A 6,000-nucleotide genomic window follows, 5' to 3' on the forward strand; every position below is an offset into this window, starting at 1 on the left:
TATTTCGGTGTCAGCATTTTTCAAATCATGATTTTGAAATGTTTGCACACTCTGTATGGATAATTCTCATTTTAATTGACGAAAAAAATATGTATTAAAGGAAAATATAATGTGCGTTTTGTAAATATTAAGGTGGTTCCGTATCAAACTTAATGATTTCCAAAGCACACACATTTCTACACAATTTCTTATAGCCTTTTATAATCAATGACGAAAAAGCAACAGCCAGGCGATAAAGTGTAAAGCCCAGCGATAGGAACTATAGCCCGGCTGCATAATTTGTTATCGATTCGTATAGCCCGGTCGTATGAATTTCTCCGCATTCTACAGCCAGTAATATGATTTTCTGTAGCCTCCTTTAGCCGGCTATAAGAATTCCTATGGTATTTTGAAACGCAGCTCTTATCGCCAATTTTTACCAGGGGTATGACGAATAAAGACTTCCATTTACGGCTAATTGATTTTTGTTCTATCTATATGAGTCTATTAATGCAGGCAACACGCAACTCGGATGCATGGACATGACACAAAATGATGAAAATCGAGTTAGGATCACTTACATATTGACTCCACGACAGGCGCACTCTCGGCAACACTGCTGTGCTGAGGAAAAACGCCTTTTTTCCTTCTTTCAAAATTTTCTTTGACCAAACACGAAATTCCTGGTAAACTTATGGATATTTTTCTTCTAATTTTTCAGTTTATTTTTTTCGCAATTTCACCTAAAGTTTCTGAAAATTTCAAGGAAAGATAATCATTCATTTCCTTAAAAAAGAACGTTTCATCGAGGGACATTTGGATTGCATTTTGCAAAAAGGAACCACTATCTCTGGCTCTCCTATAAAAGCACATATCTGCGTAAGGAAACCAATGGCATGTATGTTGTTTCTAAAATGGGCCAGAAATAGTGGTTCCTTCTTGCAAAATGTAATCTATTTGACAACTCTCGAATATTTTTACGGCGTTTTTCCTTAGCACGACAGAACAGCGTACAGCGCGTTGTCAGTTCAATCGCTCTCAGACGCAGAAGTGGCAAGCGCTAAGAACAATGCCTCATCTTTGAGTCCCGTTCGCGCTTCGGTTCCGAATCCAGCTCCTAGGAATTCATTCCTGATCCAGATCACCAATGTTAAAGTTCATGTTCGCGACCCCCCAGCTCCGCCTACACACGCTGCGCGCTCGCACCTCCGCACAGAGGACACAGAGAAAACAAATCTAAACCCAATGAGCCCGTGGAATTCAGCAACAGCTTTTCTCTTCAGAACACGGAAAAAATTAAATTCCTGATTTAACATTTAAATTGCTGAAAAAAAAGTGACTGCAATATTTCAAGGTAGATTTCACAACACAAAATTGCTACTTTAACCACTATTGTAAGCTAATTTAACGACGGGGATTGTTAAAGTAGCATTTTTGTATTGTCAAATCTACGTTGAAATGTTGCAGTCACTTTTTTTAGGAATTGAATTGTTGAATCAGCAATTTAATTTTTTCCGTGAAGATTCAGGGTCGTTTTCGTAATCATTCCTTAATCGGCTCGTTCCCTAGAGGCTGAAATTCCCCTTAAAATCTTAATAAAATTTCATAAGCTTTCATAAATTTTTGGGAAACAGCCTTGAATTTCAACGTTTTACTGAAATTTCATCGGGAAAATTTCATAAAACTTGATCGTGATATTTTTAATTCTTTTTTTCCATGAAATTTTCCCCCTCAGCTTTAGGAAGCCCCATATCGTTTACATTGTGAGTAAGAAAGGGTTATTGAGGCCTCCAAAGTATAGAGTAATAAAAAGGAGAATTTTTGTTAACCTCGACTCTTCGAATGAAATACATTGCAGTTTATAATTGGACTGCATTTTTCAATTTGGAACTATAAAGTCTGGCTCGGTTAAAAAACAACGTATGTGCCATTAGTTTCCCTATGCACATAAATGTTTTTTCAGGTGAGCCAGAATTTATAGTTCCAAATTGCAAAATGCAGTCCAATTGGAAATGGATCTTTACAAAGGATAACAATGTTTTGCCATCGCGTGAAAAATGGAAAAATACGCTAGAAAAAATTCTATGATTTTGAAAAACTCTATGGCGGGTGCGAACCTACCTTAAAATTTGCGAAACTCGCCATTAATTTTCCTTCGTATTTTGTATTTTCACGGTGGTAAACTATTGTTAGTAATCCCATTAAAGGACCCATTTCCAAAGTTTTACTCCCAAATTTTACGCAAGGTTTGCAAAAACGGCTCTTTGTCCGGAACGGAAGACCTCTATGTCCTCCCCCTAAGCCCTCCCACCCCCCGTCACAATGTGAGTCATCCTATAGCTGGTCCATAATTTTCCTCCTTATCACATAACAGCCACCCGTTTCAACCAAAAGGATCACTCTATTTTCTCTTCAGCCTCTTTGCCTATCACTTTGTCCATCAATTTCAATAGTCAGCCCGCTAATAAAGTAAGTAGCCAAGGAGCAGCATAAACACCCCTATACGCGGAGCTTTTTCGAGCCAAGTGTGCGGCGAGGAGTGTTAAGTGTACGTACTAAGTAAGTCGATATTATTGATTGAGCATTGATCGAGTGTGAAATGGACGTATATTAATCAAAAGAAATATCTCCACCGTGACATGGGCTCTGCCATGCATGATTTGTTACGGGTCTCAGGGTCCGGTTTACAGAGCAGATAGTTCTTTCTTGTTTCAATACGTTCAAATACTCCACTCAGCGTCTAGCCCGCGTCACAATTGGCGCGTAAATCACCTCCCCCCCCCCCTTTCCGCAAGTCCCTCCGCACGAGCCTGTTAATTAACGGCGCGCGACCTTGCTCACTTGAACGTATTTCTGCCAAACGGAACTATGTGCATTAAGTCATGAGCCCTGAGACCCATAAGAATTCATGCACAACAGGGCTCACATAGTAATGCACATAGTTCCGTTTGGCAGAAATACGTCCACGTAACATCCATTCAACTCTGGTTGATTCCTTTTTATCGCATCGCAAAAGTAAGCTTTTTGGGCCGCTCAAATGTCAATAGATTGCCAACAAGATACCCCTAACAGCTTGTCATTTATACAGTGGAGTCTTGATTATCCGCGGTCAGTGGCGAGGCGTGAACGATCGATTATCGATGTTTACCCATTTGAAGCTATGGTAAAGAATCGATTGTCGAGGTGTCCGTTGCGAACACCCTGTTAATCGATCCTTTTTCATAGGTTTCAATGGCAGATCAATCGATATATCGCAAAGCGAGCCACCCTACTGTCGGCGGTGACAGGGAGCGGAGCTCCGCGGATAATTGAAAATCGCGGATGATTCGAACCTATTCGATTCCTACTTGGCAAAGAAAAGTGATTTGAAGGGCTGTATTTTAAAAGACTCTATTGAAGACGGGTCAAATATTATACAGAATTGTAATTATTAGTTAAAAATTAATTCAGCTCACTTTAAAACAGCTCTTTGAGTACACATTATTTCTGGAGGATGTTTTCCAGAAGTTCGCACAATAAAATTGCAATGTTTTTTGGTTGCGATCATTTTAGGATCAGTAGCCCCACTGAGGAACCACCGAAAAAAACCGCGGATAATCAGTGGCGTGGCGTGCTTTGCGATATATCGATTGCTATTCCATTTAAAACTATGGAAGAGGATCGATAAACAGGGTGTTCGCAGCGAACACCTTAATAATCGGTTCTTTACCATCGGTTTAATTGACGTAACAATCGATACATCGCAATTCACGTCATGCCACTGCTGGATAATCCGAATTGCGGATATTAGTTAGATTATCAATTTGATACAGGGAAGATGTCACGATGTCACCAAAAAGTTACTCTCACATCATGGTATCGATATAGTTAAAAAGAAATCGTTGACAACATGCTCCCGTATTAAGCACTATCGTAGCGCCATGTTTTTATCATTGGGTTGTCAACATACATGTCCTGCAAGTCAGGATAATGGTTTTTTACCGATGGGGGTTTCGCGGTGCATGTACGAGAACGTCAATGCCACTCTGTCGGCTTATTTTCACCTTTGCCTGGCACATGTTATTTTATCGGACGTAAAATCGTGTTGCTTGAGGCCCATTGTCCGAGATGTCATTGCTTCGTCGTGAAAAAAGGCTAACCGGTGTTTTCATTTGGTGCAAGACAGCTAAACAATGAGCCTTTTTGCCTATATTTCATTATAATAACAAGCCGTAAAAGTGGAAAGAAATCATAGCGCCACCTTCGCATTCCAATCGAATTAGCAGCAGATTATGATTTTCTGACCACTCGTCATTCGGTGCGCCGATGCCACATCCTCCCAATAATTCCTATTTTTCGACCCAAACTCCAAATCAATTTTGTTTTATTTGAGGGAGAGGATAAGATAAGATAAGATATTTTATTCAGAGAGTAAAACATAAAATAAAGAACAACATTAATCTGCCCGGCATTGGAATGCCCAATTAATCTGCCAGATCAGACATAAAATTAAATTCAACAGCTAATAATAGAAGAAAGAGAGAGAGGAATAATGAAAAAAAAAGAAAATTATATGTAATATAATATATAAAAAAAAGAATATTGCTTTATTATTTTCGAAGCCGCGGCAATATTGAGAGGGATGTATTATTAACGTTAAAAAATCATTACTTACTTCATTAACGTTAAAAAATCATTACTTGAGCGACCGAAAGTATTGATACTGAGAAATGTCTTATCATTATTGAAGGTCAAAATTTGCAAAAATAGTGTTTGTGAGATGCTTTCTGCGTTATAATTCCCTCTATTGCCTTTTTTTTCTGTTTTGACCAAATTGTCCGGTAATATTGTTGTCATGTGTCATTCACGTCACTTGTTGAGATTTCAATGAATATTTTCGCTTGAAATCGTAGTAATATTCCTTGGAAATATTGTTTCGTTTATTTCAAACACAATAGTGTGACAGTCGTGGCGCTGTCTTTTTTGCAGGCAGTGTGGGGAGACAAATATAAAAAACATCTACAATTTCTAGCCAACTTTAAGTGTGAATTCATCGATACTCTGTCGATATGCGTAAATTTGCACTTCGCGAAAGTGACACATGACAAGAAATCTACTACCTCATAATCCCAGATACGCAGTTTCGTAGTTTCACCACTGATAAAGACAGATATCAGCACAATTGAAGTTAGAGTGAGCGACATCTCGCAGCGGTATGCTGCATGTCGCGTATAGTCGTTTCGAGGGATGTTAAAACGCCTTCAATTGGCTGTGTATACAACATGCGCATCCCTTAAGCACGAATAGTCGCATCCTTGTGTTAGTATCACCATCGCGTATCCTGTGTCTGTCGCCTGAAATCGTAATACAGGCTTCTATTCTCGGCTTTCATCTCTATTTGTGAATTGATTTCAACTTTTCAAATTCATTTTTCTACTGTATTATGCAAGAACTACACCAGGATAATTTCAACTTCAATTGCGATTATTCTTGCGAATGCGAAGGCATTTTTGCAAGGATTCATCCCGCCTCCTCCTTGGGAGGAAATTGTATGCGGTAACGAATATTGTTACAATTAAAATAAGCATACAATGATTTATACGCTTCAGTTCATCCTCGTTGAGTTATTTTTTTTTTAATTGCATAGGATTTGTATGTGTTAAGGTTTCAGGCCTGAACGCCTGAGGGCAGCAAGAATTGAGTTGCAAACCTCTAAGATTTATAAGATTGAACAAATTAAAAACTTTATATATCTAAATTTAAGTTAAAAATGTACTCTTCAGGCCTTAATTCAAATCAGACGTGCTCTTTCGGCCGAATTCTGGGAGGGGCAAAACTCGGCAGACAGCAGCAAAATTTGTTGGGAAGGGGGGAGTCAATCCTTCTTTAAAATACCCCCGTAAAAATTCAAAACTCCCCCGAAGAAGGTCTTTAACCTGCAAGAGAGCAACAACGGCCTCTTGCCCTCCAAATAACACCCTGTGCAATATGTACCTTTTACCGGAATGAATGGTGATAATATTCGTGGATTCCCGATGTCTC

This window comes from Bemisia tabaci, chromosome 3 (assembly GCF_918797505.1).
Source record: "Bemisia tabaci chromosome 3, PGI_BMITA_v3".
NCBI lineage: Eukaryota > Metazoa > Arthropoda > Insecta > Hemiptera > Aleyrodidae > Bemisia > Bemisia tabaci.